The 15,000-nt window shown below is 35.0% G+C and overlaps 2 long non-coding RNA genes and 1 pseudogene across 2 annotated transcripts; 1 reads left to right on the top strand and 2 right to left on the bottom strand.

Moving 5' to 3' along the window:
- The window catches only part of LOC113078469 (E3 ubiquitin-protein ligase UHRF2-like), a 20,149-nt pseudogene extending 19,792 nt beyond the window's left edge, over positions 1-357 (top strand).
- Positions 358-3,051: 2,694 nt separating this feature from the next.
- LOC113078471 (uncharacterized) lies at positions 3,052-7,740 on the bottom strand. Its single transcript, XR_003281523.1, has 5 exons — positions 6,320-7,740; positions 5,327-5,431; positions 5,113-5,208; positions 4,648-4,767; positions 3,052-3,574 (listed from the first exon to the last, which is right to left on the bottom strand). It is a non-coding gene; the product is annotated as an uncharacterized LOC113078471 (long non-coding RNA).
- A 363-nt stretch (positions 7,741-8,103) lies between these two features.
- On the bottom strand, positions 8,104-10,888 carry LOC113078484 (uncharacterized). The gene is made up of 3 exons (XR_003281535.1): positions 9,870-10,888; positions 9,574-9,678; positions 8,104-9,263 (listed from the first exon to the last, which is right to left on the bottom strand). It is a non-coding gene; the product is annotated as an uncharacterized LOC113078484 (long non-coding RNA).
- Positions 10,889-15,000: the final 4,112 nt, after the last annotated feature.

Genomic DNA, 15,000 nt, shown 5'->3' with positions numbered 1-15,000 from the left:
TGTACGATGTTTATCCGCTCGTCTGTGACGCGTGTCATTCCCACAACGATATCCCATCGTTGATTTCCAGTGCTGGCTTTCCTCTCGTCTGTGATCTTGGCTGTTTTCTCTCACGCTCTCGCTCTTCTGCTGCGCTTTCCTGTGGTGTTTTATGTTTTATTGCACTTACTGACGATGAGAAACGAGATTGTGACGGAGCCGTCGGTTTATTTTCCCACCTGTTTCGACTTTTACCGTTCGCTGTTTCAGTGTGGGAGATCTGATCTGCGGTCCCGGCAGAAACATTGCTTTGAATCGTGATTCCGAATTTTATACATGGTATAATACTTATGTACTTATTAAATATTTTGATTCCAGAATCGTCGTGTGATTGTTCTTCAGTTGTCGGTCATCATGACTTCAGATCAACATTTAATGGACAGAGGCAGAGACAGATCTATGGAAGATTGTTTCTAACATAAGATTAAAAATGAAAAAGGTAATTAGGACTAACCTCATTCTTTAAAAAAAAAAAAAAGTAAGAATTGTGCGATATAAACTCAGAAGTGTGTGGGAAGTCAGAAATAAATCAAAAGTCAGATGTAAACTCAGAATTGCTAAAAAAAAAAACTAAATTGCGAGAAATAAACTCAGAGTTCAAAATAATAAACTTAGAATTGCGAGAAAGTCAGAATTGAGAGATATAAACATAATTGTGGAAAAGTCAGAATTGTGAGATATAAACATAACTGCGAGAAAGTCAGAATTGCGAGATATAAACATAATTGCGAGAAAGTGAGAATTGTGAGATATAAACAATTGGGAGAAAGTGAGAATTGCGAGATATAAACAACTGCGAGAAAGTCAGAATTGCGAGATATAAACATAATTGCGAGAAAGTGAGAATTGTGAGATATAAACATAATTTCGAGAAAGTCAGAATTGCGAGATATAAACATAATTGCGAGAAAGTGAGAATTGTGAGATATAAACAATTGGGAGAAAGTGAGAATTGCGAGATATAAACAATTGGGAGAAAGTGAGAATTGCGAGATATAAACATAATTTCGAGAAAGTCAGAATTGCGAGATATAAACATAATTTCGAGAAAGTCAGAATTGCGAGATATAAACATAATTTCGAGAAAGTCAGAATTGTGAGATATAAACATAATTTCGAGAAAGTCAGAATTGTGAGATATAAACATAATTGCGAGAAAGTCAGAATTGCGAGATATAAACAATTGTGAGAAAGTCAGAATTGCGAGATATTAACAATTGTGAGAAAGTCAGAATTGCGAGATATTAACATAATTTCGAGAAAGTCAGAATTGTGAGATATAAACATAATTGCGAGAAAGTCAGAATTGCGAGATATAAACATAATTTCGAGAAAGTCAGAATTGTGAGATATAAACATAATTGCGAGAAAGTCAGAATTGCGAGATATAAACATAATTGCGAGAAAGTCAGAATTGCGAGATATAAACATAATTTCGAGAAAGTCAGAATTGTGAGATATAAACATAATTGCGAGAAAGTCAGAATTGCGAGATATAAACATAATTGCGAGAAAGTCAGAATTGCGAGATATAAACATAATTGTGAGAAAGTCAGAATTGCAAATATTAACATAATTTCGAGAAAGTCAGAATTGCGAGATATAAACATAATTGTGAGAAAGTCAGAATTGCGAGATATAAACATAATTTCGAGAAAGTCAGAATTGTGAGATATAAACATAATTGCGAGAAAGTCAGAATTGCGAGATATAAACATAATTGCGAGAAAGTCAGAATTGCGAGATATAAACATAATTGCGAGAAAGTCAGAATTGTGAGATAGAAACATAATTTTGAGAAGAATTGTGAGTAAAACTCAATTGCATGACAAAAAAAATTTATTGTGAGAAGAACTCAGAATTGCGCAATATAAACTCAGAATTGGGAGAAAGTCTGAACTGCGAGATGTACGCTCAAAATTGCGAGAAAAACTTCAGAGTTTAAAGATTTAAAAACAGAATTGCACAAAAAACTGAATTGAACGATGCAAACTCAGAATTGTGAGATAAGTCAGAGATAAAAATTAGAAAATAATTTAATTCTTTTATCTTTAAAAAAAAAATCTTTCATAGAGATCAGATCTACTATTTAGTTTCAGATCATCAGACTTTAATTTAATTTTTTTTATTTATTAGACTATTAAATTAAACTCTATTTCTTTGAAGAATAAAAATTTCTCCTAAAATTCCTTAAAATAAATCAAACAGACTGTTAAAAACACAATGTATCGGCTTAGCAGTCAGTTTTGTGAATTTCAAGAACATGTCTTTAACAGAATAGCTGAACCAACTGTAAAATGTGTGTGTATTATGGTCTGGTCACTATGGTAACCGTGATACCAGCAGCTGATCAGAGCCCATGAATGCCATGATCAAGGTCTACAGACTCTTACAATGTTGCCACAGCAACCACAGCTTCCACCCTCACTACCATGGTTACTGCAGCTTCTACTGTAGCATCATCAATGAATATAAGACACTTGTCTAATTTAACAGCGTCTCTGATGATCACTGGAGACATCTAGTGGCCACTGAGGGCATCACGTGCCTGATCGATGACGTCACACGGACATCAGTATTCCTAATGAAAAGGAAGTCTATTTGTTATCTTGTAACATTTTAATATTGTTTTATTAAATTGTTACAAAATAAAAAATAGACTTCCTTTTCTTTATGAAGAGTACTGACATGATGAATCATGAAAATATAATAATAAGGGTAACACTACAATAAGTACACAAACTAAGCATGAAGAATACTTCTCCTTTAGTTTTTGATATAATTCAACATTTTTACAGTGCATAAAATCTAAAAATATTTAAAGTTTTTAAGAAGTGCCTTATTTTGATAGATTTTATTTAGCATTTTTTTAATTAAAATTGTATTTATGGCAAGGCAAGGCATGGCAAGTTTATTTATACAGCACATTTCGTACACAATGGTAATTCAAAGCTCCTGCAGTTCCTTCAGTTTGGGAAACCCTTTGTTAGAGAAAAAAATATTACAAATGCATTTTTCACTTGAAAGGGGAAATGAAAGCAAATGCAGTATTTTATTGTTTAATGTGTTGCATTGAACAGTTTGCACAAAAACAGCTCAGCATCTCTTCAGAAACCTAGTTTGTCTCGTATATGTCAGAGATTTGTGATGAAGTGTGAAGAAGTGTTTCATGACAGGTGTTCACTTTCAGTCAGATAACATACAGATATGTTTGATAAAGATGAATTATTACAAGTAAATTAGGTAATTAGAAGTGAACAGAAATAAACAACATTTAAACCAGAATAAATCTATAACTAAGAAAACAATAACAATAACTTTATTGGATTAAATGAATTTGAGACTTTATTAGCCTCGTGTCTGATGAATGGCGTTGTGTTTAAAGGCACCGGTGTCAGATGTTATAGTCCACGTGCTTCGGTCAGAAAGCCTCGGTCAGGACTCCAGCCGGTCGCTGGTCTGTGTCTCAAGGGGAGTAAGGAGGAGGAGACGGTCCGGAGACGATCTTATCGTAGGCTGGAGGAGCGTTCGGGATCTGGAAGAGAGGAGAAACACTGCTTGATGTGAGTAAACTAAAGAGAGAATCTGATGGCTTCGGATCAGTTTTTATTTCTAACAGTGGTTGAGTATTTCAGAATGAAAGCCTGAGATATTTCTGAACCTTGGGTCTGTTCATGAGAGCAGCAGCTACACACACACACACACACACACACACACACACACACACACACACACAGTCGTTTGTAATCCTCACATCACGACTCATGATGCAAACTAAAGCCGTTCTGTCCTGCAGCAGGTCACATGCCTCCTTCATCCCCTGAGGAATTCTGGGTAACAAGGGCTTGCTTAAACTTACTCTTTGAAACCAAATGTGGAGGAAAAAGGAAAGAACACTGATGTATTCTTTGTGGATACAATAAAAACACTAAAACAAGTTTTTACTACTAAATACAATTTTTAATATGTAACAATATATATAAGGAAAGTTAATGTTTTTTACTTAACTATAATATTAGATTTACAATACTACTTACTGCACTTCACTTTCTACAAAAAATAAATAAAATGTTGTAAATACAAATTGTAAAGTATTTTTGTATGATAAAAAATATTTCTGACTTATTAAAACAGTTTTTGTATTATATTAAATTTCTATTTAGGCAAAATGTATAATACTATTTATTGCACTCTACTTTCTACAATACATACATACATATATATATATATATATATATATATATATATATAAATAATTAAATAAATATTTTTTGTAAGTATTTTTTGACTTATTAAAACAGTTTTTTTATAACTGATATACATACAATATATTCTATTATATAACATCACTAATAATCAAACCCAGAGTTGTTGTATTTCTGATGTGTGTGTGTGTGTGTGTGTGTGTGAGAGAGAGAGAGAGAAAGTGTGTCTCTCTCTCTCTCTTTCTCTGTGTGTGTGTGTGTGTGTGTGTGTGTGTCTCTCTCTCTCTCTCTCTCTCTCTCTCTCTCTCTGTGTATGTGTGTGTGTGTGTGTGTGTGTGTGTCTCTCTCTCTCTCTCTCTCTCTCTCTCTCTCTGTGTGTGTGTGTGTGTGTGTGTGTGTGTACCGCTGGTTGCAGGTTGCTGAACTCATTCAAGGCTAGTTTGTTCTCTTCTCCGGATCCAGACTCGCTGTACTGACCCGCTCTCATCATCTCTCTCCACGACTGACTGCTGTTTCTCTCGCTCTGAACACACACACACACACACACACACACACACACACACCAGAGGTCAGAAAGCACATGATGAACTCATGAGTGAATCCTAAAATCCTCACAGCTGGAGCTTTGACAATCCAGACCAACAAATACAGCATCTCATTAAAACACGCTGCTTTTGCCTTTATTTGCAGATGCATTTATGCAAAGTTATAAATATTGCATTTCAGGAGAATATCATCATGCACTCCCTGGGAATCAAACCCAGGGCCTTGGTGTTGCAAGCATCATGATCTCCTACAGCAGGGCACTTTTCTCTGCTCCGATGCTCTCGGTTTGAGATGGGGGTAACCCTGCGGTCACATGACTCACCCGGATCATCTTGTACCCCCCCTCCGGCGGTAATACCAGCAGCCCAGGATGAGCAGCGCGGTGAGGACCACGGCCAGCAGAGCGATCCCTGCAGCCCTGCGCACACACACACACACACACACACACACACACACACACACACAGACACACGTTAGATGAAGAGTCTGTAGTGTGCAGCCGGTGTTAGACACTGTTTAGGTGAATCTTCACACACTCTTCAGCTCTGATGAGTCCTGCTCCACTTCTGCTGGAGAAATGAACGCTGAATTCACCTCGAGATCCTGAACCTGATCCGCCGTAAGACATGATGAACAAACTCCTGGAAATAACAATAACAGCACATCTCAAACTTCATAATCTACCGTGATCTGCCACAGCTGGAGTACACTCTAGAAATGATTTTTAAAGTAAACTTGGATATAAAATGTCCAGACACATTAAGGTAAAGAGAACATGCAGGTAAAATGTAATTATCATGGTAAAAATGTTGCAATTTAAAAAAAAATTAATTGTACCAAAAATGCACTTTATTTCCATGCAAAGTATAGTTAACTTTTTTTTTTTTAAGGTTTTGGGGTAAAATTAGACATTTACATAATTATGTGTTCAACCTTTGTATTTATAAAGTGAGTATCATGCACTAAAAAAAAAAATATTTGAAACCATTTTCACTTCAAAATTACTAGTAAATTTAACAAATTAGGCAATTACAGAAAAATGGCACATAACACATTAAATGAAATGTGAAATTTTGAAATTGAAAAAAAAAAAAGATCTTCTCATAAAACGCACACAAATAATCTTATTTTTTATATTCTGCTTGGTGATTATTTTTTGTTTTAGTTGATGCCCATTTTTAACATCTAGTACGTTTAACAGTTTGTTAAAAAAACAATACATCTACATAAATTAAACAAAGCAATACCATCCTGATTTAAAATGATTTTGTCATGTTTTATAAATACTTTTGTGTAAAAAAAATAACACCATGACAAAACATTTTTTTTTAAATGAATGCCTGTTTTTCAAGTAAATTATAACCTGGATATGCTGAAACCAGTTATTGCTCCAGCTGCATTTATTGTATTTTATAACACAAGTCTATTTGATACATATTTAATATGATGCTGCATTAATATGAACCAGTATAATCATTCAGACTCTATAAGAAAGCGTAAATTAAATGAGTGGAAGCGTGAGCTCTTACCTGATCTGATCCGTCTGCTGTGATTCTGCTCTTTGTGTGTGTGTGTGTGTGTGTGTGGGGCTCTCGAAGCTCTTGAGAAGTTCTCATGACCGTCACGGGTTCAGTCCTCCATCTGACTGTCTGCTGACCGCCTTCACTGCGATAACTGACCTCAGATCAGAGGAAACGCTCTAACCAGATTACAGACTAAACTAATGTTTATGCTTGAGTTAACAGTGTGTGAAATTACTTTCTCTGGGACTTGAAACACACACAGGTCTGTTCAGAGAAGAATACTGTCTGAAGAATCATCTCTGTGTTCATTCTCAATACAAGGACTTTTTTATTAATGTTTTAATTTCATTAAGATATAGAAGATGATTGAGATGTAAAGTTACTCCTGGAGCTCGCTATATCCTGAAGCTGCAGTGAAACAAAACCAGGACTGTTCCAAAGCTTCAGAAGATGAGATCTGATGAGCTGCTGTAATACTGAAGATCTCCAGCAGAGAGCGACACTTCACTGTCTGAGATGTGCTGAAGTGTGTGTAAATCTGAAGTGTGTGTACATCTGAAGTGTGTGTCTCTAGATCTGAAGTGTGTCTCTAGATCTGAAGTGTTTTCTAGATTTGAAGTGTATGTCTTAGTAGATCTTGTCCAGATCTAAAGTTTGTGTCTAGAACTGAAGTGTGTCTAGATTTGAAGTGTGTGTCTACATCTGAAGTGTTTTTCTAGATCTTAAGTGTTTTCTAGATTTGAAGTGTATGTCCAGATCTAAAGTGTGTCTCTAGATTTGAAGTGTTTTTCTAGATCTCAAGTCTTTTTCTAGATTTGAAGTGTTTTTCTAGAGCTGAGGTGTGTCTCTAGATTTGAAGTGTTTTTCTAGATTTGAAGTGTGTGTCTACATCTGAAGTGTTTTTCTAGATCTCAAGTCTTTTTCTAGATTTGGAGTGTTTTTCTAGAGCTGAGGTGTGTCTCTAGATCTGCTTCTGGTTTATATTCAGAAGTGTGTACAGTCAGAGCTCAAGTCTGTGTTTTCATAATGTCTGAATATCCCAGTATTTTATTCTCATCTTCTAGAGGACATCAGATGTAGTGAATGTCTCTGAAACTGTCCATGACACTTTACTTTGACAGTAAATGATCTGATTTTTTGGTTTTTCCAAAGTGTTTTTCCATCCCTTTCACTCCTACCTGCTCATTTGCATATTGTTGTTTAACCTGTCACAATCTTACAACATCCTCTCTTCTGTCTTCCTTTTCATTGATCATGCAATATGTTAAAATTGTTTTGTATTATATCAGATGACATAATTAACACGGTGTGTGTTTCTTTTTACTTCGGCTCTGTATTTCCATTAGTCTTGTTGTGTCATTAGTTTTTGAGCTTTTGAATCAATTAACAACTAAATTAACATATTAACACATACATGCATATGGGAAAGTTTCTCTAGGCCTGTGTTTCGTTTTTGTTTTAAAAAAGTCAAAACATTATTAAAGAGTTTCTAATAAAATAGTGTAGTCTGTTATTAATCAGTTTCAAAGGCAGTTTTAGGAGATAAAGTGCGTTTTGAAACTTATAAAGTTACATGCATAGATGAACACTGATTCTAGATCAGTCCTTACACATGAGCCATCTTTAAAAGTTCAGTTCTAGGTGGACTGATATGAAGATTATGATTTATCTGATCATATGTGCAGGTCTGGTTACCCTTAGTGTGTTGACCCTTGAACTGAAACTCAGTTTCACTTTAAATCAGAACAGAATCCCTTCAAAAATCAACAACAAAAAAGACACATCCAGTTATTGTTTCATGGATTTTATTTGAATAAAGTGTGTCTGCATCTCCAGGATGCACTTTTAATGCTGAATCAACACTGAGCTATTACAGTACAAGTTTAAAATACATGATTCACAAAAACAATACAAGTGTATATTACAGAAAACATCAGTAACATGAATGATAAATTCTGCATTGTATTGTGCTTACATCTTATTAAAACGTAAAAGACATAACAGATGGAAGTTCATCTGTGCTATATGACAAAGTAATACTTTCAATAGCTTAGATTTAGAACAAAAATATAATACCAAAATGTGCAAACAGCAATATGAGGTCAAACGCAGGAGACACAGTAAACGTCACAAGAACAGAAATGCATCACAAATACAGATGGTTTCAGGATCTGCAGAGTCCAGAACAGACTGCAGTGTGCGGTCTTCATCAAATCCATTATTACAGTCACATTCATCATTGCTGACTGAAACCATGCATCAACTGAAACCATTATAGCTGCCAGAATTATTAGCGCTTCGTCATTTCAAAGTGTAGATTGAGACGAGATGCATGTTTCTACATTACAGTTATGAGAGATGTCTGTTAAAGTAATGTCCATTGATAATACAAATCACATAGTGAAGAAATGACACGCATTCAAATCAAGAAGAAAACGAACAATTAAGGCAGTGATATGTTGTGATCATACGGATTACAATGGAAGGAAAATCTGCTCAAATTATATTAATCATCTGAAATATAATGCACTTCCATACTACAAACATTACTTTCTTCCTCAGTATTTTTTATAAAGTATAAACATCTAAACATCTTTAAATCACAGTGAGGAGCAAAATGACATTTTAAATGTTTACTTCTGAACAATGTGTCTATATTAACTGAGTTCATGATTTAAAGAAATATCTGACAATCAGAAAAAAATAATCTACTTCACAAAGGGAAACCAGTTTATTTTTCTGACCCCAGATATTTGTTATTTTCTTAAAATAATAAACTCACTCAATATTGATACATTATTCAGTAAATGCATCTTGATTTAAGAATGTTTAAAACGGACAGAAACCTCAGTTTGGTCTGAAGTGTAACTTTGTTTCCATCGGTTTATGATGTATCAGTCTCTTTCCTGACGTGTGTTTCTCTTCACAGCTGTGTGTGGATCAGCAGAGACTGAGAATAAAAACACATCAATAATTTATGGGTTTATTATTTAGAATATCATCATGTTAAAAGAAAGTTATGTCTGACATCAGGACACGAAGCATGAAAGGGTTAATCACAACATTAATCACCTAGTTACAATTGATTTTGACATTCTACTAACTAGAAGTAACTTTGTAACTGACTCTCACTGGAGTATTAATAGACTGTTATAGAGTCAGATGCACAAGTTACTCACACATAGCAGAATGTCTGGAGTTTCTCCAAATAAAGAGAGACAGTAAATACTCTTGTGATTAACTGATGTGTGTTTACTCACAGTTCAGTCTAATATCCCTCAAGCTCCAGCATCTCACAAGATTGATGTGTTCACTGGTTTGTGTCTTAATCAGTTTCATCATTTCATCTCTTCTCTGGAGTCAAACTGCAGCATGACAGCAATCAATAAATCACAGGTGGCAATTAACACTTATCATTCAAATATTTCATTAACATGTATGTGAAATGCATAATCCATTAAAAAATGTCTGATTAAAAAGTTTCTAGATAAAGTATTCAAAATTAAATCACAGTTTCTGCCCTAAAAACATAGTAATAATTGGAAATCATGTTCACCTGTGATGAGAGACTTGCAGTGATATCCAGGGCAGATCTCATGATTATTAATATGAGAAAGTCATGCTGAACATCTGAGAGATCAGTTTCTTTAAGACAGCAGCTTGAGCTGTGTGTCCAGTCAGAGTGAGTCTGAGAGTGTGTGCTTTCACCTTCTGCGTGCATTATACAGGAAACCTGAACCAATCAGAGTGAAGCTGTGTGGTCAGGTGATCAGGTGATGGCCACACCCACAGCTGGTGTGTTCATGGTTTTTTTTTTTTTTTATGAAGAACATTATACAGACAAAGAAAAAAACTGTTACAATGTAGAACAAATAAATAAAAAAATTACAAGAAGAGAGGGAAAAAAACTACTTCAGGGAACAAGAGAGGGGTATATAAATCACATTAAAGAAAAAGATTAAGACTTACATACTTCTTGTTTAAGATAGTCTCAAAGTTATGCTGCAATCCAGACAGCAAAACATAAAAAAATGTATATAAAATGTATATAAAATAAAAGTTTTTGTTTTCCACTAAATGCTATTTTTTCCCAGCGTTCATCAGTTTTTTTTATCACGTGTTTGTGTGTTTTCTGATCTGTAGTTTAATCAGGAGAGACACAATCCTCCGAGGATGAGGTTTATGTACGAAACTGCATGACATTACATGAAACATATTTAAAGGTGTTTTTAGATTACCCTTCAAACTGCGCAAAACACACCTGATGGAAACGCCTCAATTTCACAAAGAAGGCAAAAACAGGCAAAAGGTTACGTTTTAGTCGCATAACATCAGTTAAAGGAAACGTTTTATTTTTCATAGATATTTATAAAATCTCGCCAAAGTTTTGCGAAAAACTAGAATATATCTCCACTTGCATGAACCACTAATTAAAAGTACTGGACACTAAGTTTAACCGAAAATAACAACGTTTTTGTATTGCACATATATATTATATTATGTCAGGGCCGTCGCCAGAACAAACCAAATGGGGGGGCATTTAATTTTCATAGGGGGGCACACTTTTTTTAATGATCTGAGACAGACCATAACATAAACCCATATTAGGCTATAACTAAAATAGACCACAATAGTCTTGTTTTGTTGAATTATTCAAATAAAATACTTCACCGTTTGATCTCAACGTCTCTGTTTATTGTCTCTTAACATTTCCAAAACCGCCAAAAATTTATTCTGAGATCGCATGCAACGCGCAGCTCAGCTGCGCAAAGGAATTGCGAATAAACAATACAATACTGTATGCTTAACTAAATGAATTGCATGATTTATATATACATATACTACTTACACACATACTGCATATTGTAATTTGAATTAATAAAACTACTAAAACAAAAATAACATATTGAAAGGTCTGCTGCTGGAGACTTGCCATTGGCTGTTGTATTTGAATAATTAATGAGGTAGGTCTTTGCAAGGTTTGGTTGCTGTTTTGGGATGTTTTAACAGTCATTTATGAATATAATTATATTTAAAATTATGTTCTGTGTAATAATGCGTTGAATAATGAATCGTCTGAATCATTTCTGAAGGTAATGTGTTATGCATTTCTAGTGTTACCGTTGTAGTGATTACTGTTCCTGTGAGCCAAGTTTTGCTGAAACAACGTTATTATTGCAATGATCTAAATCAACAACGTTCAGTTTCAAAAGTCTAACTGCGCGCTCACATCGGCGGCGTCAAAAATCGCTTTTTACGTTCTGCTCACGACGCTGCAGAAAGTTTCGTGAGATCTCAGATGCTTTGGCGTAGACGGATTGCTTATTTTGAATTAAAAGTGGCCGCAAAGCAAACAGACTTGTTGATCATCTGCAGACTAACCACAAGGAGGATAACGTTATAAGTTGACCTCATTAAATGTTGTTGTGGAAGACATATTAAGGTACTTTACTTAAAATGAACGATCTCAGACACCTTGGTCCACGTATCACTTTTAATTATTTTTTTATGTCCCTGTACGCAAACAGGGACACATCATAGATGCAAACGCGAAACAGCAGTAAGCTGCGTCCTCTGGAATCCTCTCAAGCGGTTGACTTCTACGTTCCGATTGGTTGCTGCCCAACCGCGTCATAGCTCATTACCATAAAGTTGCCTTGATTTATTTTAAACTCTGCTCGACGCTCTCAAAGGCCAAGTCGCGCCGCGCCGCTCCTCGCAGCTGGTTTATATTGAAAATGAATGACTTCCGGCCACTTTGACGCTCTCGACGCCGGCGGTGTGAATACACAGTAATGCAAGTTTGGTTAATTGTTCTGTGCATTACGTTTAGGGGGGCACAAAAAGTCATTTGGGGGGGCACTGCCCCCCGATGCCCCCCCTTGACGACGGGCCTGTATTATGTTAAGTATTATATAGTCATAAATCTATTAGAACAAAATCCCATAACAGGTCCAACAAAGAAGCAGCTTCTCTTTCTCTTTTCCTCTTCATGTTGTGTGTGGCTGAAGAATAGAAACACAAATAATTGTCAAATATAAACATATTTCACCTCATAGTTTTTCTGAATAAATGAATAAATGTTTAAAGCATTCACATTATTTTGATCTTTAGTGATCTTTGCCTACTTACAGTTTGGACCCCCACTGCTCCATTTCACAAGCTTCACAGGATTCATGTTTTTGTGTGTATGCTCTGTCGGACTCCCTTCACTTTATAAATCACTCCCAGGAGTTTCCCTTCTTGAATACGTAGGCACCGCTGAGTGAGCCAATCAGATGTCTGCAGAAACAGAATGGGCGTCACCTGTGTCTGACTCCGCCCCTAACCACTCAGACCAGGTTCAGTGTGATGTTCTCACAGGACACTGCTGGAAATCCCCTGAGAACTGTTTCAGTGTGTACACAGATAAGAGAATAAGAGAACTGTCATGAATCATGACTCATGAGGTGAGATGCTTCCTTCTTCTGATGAAACTACGTCAGAAAATGCACAAACATAAGGGAGTCTTTTCTTAATTTTATTCTGTTTTCCAGGACATTTTATGTCCCCACTTGTGTAATACTTCTGTTGCATCTGGAAAAAAGAAAAAAAGAGCTAATTTTAACTAATTTTAATTTTCCCTTAACAAATCCTCATGATATTCAATGCATTGATGCAAAAAAAAAAAAAAAAAAACTTTAGTAGAAACGTGAGACACAGAATGGTAACACTATAACACTCATTTGTTAACAGTAATGTATGAGAGTGACTACACTGTACACACACACACACACACACACACACACGTCAACATCTTTTGAAAATGTATTGGTAAATGTCGTCGATAAATGCTGTAGAAGTATCATTCGTTGTTATTCATGTTAACTAATGCACTTTACTAATGTTAGCGACTGAAACATTGTAACGTGTTATACTTAATGACAGACTTCATTCTCAGTTACGTCTTATATAAGATTGATGTAAGTCTCACACGCTCAGAATGTGAGGAAAACCTGTTGAACTGTTCATGTTTGATTTGTTTCGATTGGTTCTTAAGAAAAATAATTGATTTATAGTTTATTATTAAAATCAGTAAGAAACTGAGAGGCCTACTGTTATACAAGATTAGTTTTTCTTTTTATCAATGCTACTAATTAATGTAAGGACATCATTTATTAATGTTTAAAACTGATAAATACACTTTGAATCACCATAACTTTTTTTTTATTTTTATGACAATCAAGAAAATGTTGTTAATATAATTCATTCTTTCTTTGAAAACAGTGGACATTATTGAAGGTGAGCTGGATTTATTTCTCAGTTTAGCTCGTTTGTTATTTTGTCCTGCTCCAAGTCATTCCTGGCTTTCTTGATCATTTATAAATAAATCTGTTTTCAGTTTGGGATTAACATATGAGTGAGCATCCTGCATTTAAGTTTGCTTGGGCCTTGATGGTCGTAACATTATATTAAAGGTTCTTTATGGAAGTGTTTAGACCAAAAGGTTCTTCTGTGCATCACTGTGAAGCACCTTTATTCTTAAGAGAGGCGAAATCATGTTATTTGACAAAACTCTGAAGTTTCTTGATCAGGATTGAATTGACCACAACAGTAAAGGAATAAGAATTATTATCTAACACACAGTTATTACAAAAACTGTGTTGTATGGGTTCAGAGAAGCTGTGGGACAGTTAATGTTTAGCAAGAGAACTGTGATAGTGTCATGATATCAGACTCAGAACAAAAACTGAACTTAACAACTGGTTTTTATTATGATGACACTGATATCAGAGAAGGCAAACAAGCACAGAGCAACAGCCTTTAACTGAAAGAGCATTATAATGATTTATGAAGTTATTCCACAAGTCATGTCTCATCTCTTGGCCACTCTCTTATTTCTAAGAGTGTAGTCTTTTAATTCAATCTGGTTATATAGCTATATAAAGATAGAATCAGATCCAGATCCAGACACATCAGATCCAGTCTGTGAAGATGATCAGTGAATTTATTCTCCATGTGAGAGACATGATTATCCTCTTTCAGCTCCAGAGCTCATATCTTAAACATGAAACTAAAAGCCCTTGCGTTTGAATTAAATTAAATTAATGAATATTAACTGTGTATGTTTCTTTGAAGGTAATATTTCTTAAGTGATTTTTTGAAACCATACGGAGTGTTTCGTTGTTGAATAGTATTTGGAAGAGAGTAACATTCACACATTGCTCTATACCTTACTGAACGATGAATTGATTTGGTTTATACAATTGGTAAAATAAAACTACCTCCTACTGCATGCCTCGTTGTTTGCATGTAAAGTAAAAGGTGTCCCAACAACAAAACAAGTAGTTTTAGATACATTGAGAATCAGTTTGTTATTCCTTATCCAGTTCACCACTAACTGTAGTTCTCTTTGTAGTTTTGTATTTAATCACCAATATCAGTACAGTGGAATCATCAGGAAAGTTAGTTCCATCCAGTTGCGCCATCTAGTGGACAGAGATGGAATATTCTGTGTATTACAATATAAAAAAAAATTACAAAATATACAAGCTTTGTCGTGTGTTGACGCAGTAGATCTATAGTGTAAAGAGCAGGATCGAGTGAGTCTTGTGTTTCTGTTAAAGTCATTGATGAGCTGCTGATGTGAATCAGGTGTGTTTCATCACACACACATTTACACACTCTTCATTTCACCTTTAGACTGA

Source organism: Carassius auratus, unplaced genomic scaffold, assembly GCF_003368295.1.
Source record: "Carassius auratus strain Wakin unplaced genomic scaffold, ASM336829v1 scaf_tig00025783, whole genome shotgun sequence".
Lineage (NCBI taxonomy): Eukaryota > Metazoa > Chordata > Actinopteri > Cypriniformes > Cyprinidae > Carassius > Carassius auratus.
Note: the sequence above shows the minus strand (reverse complement) of the source record. Positions and strands in the feature narration are given on the sequence as shown.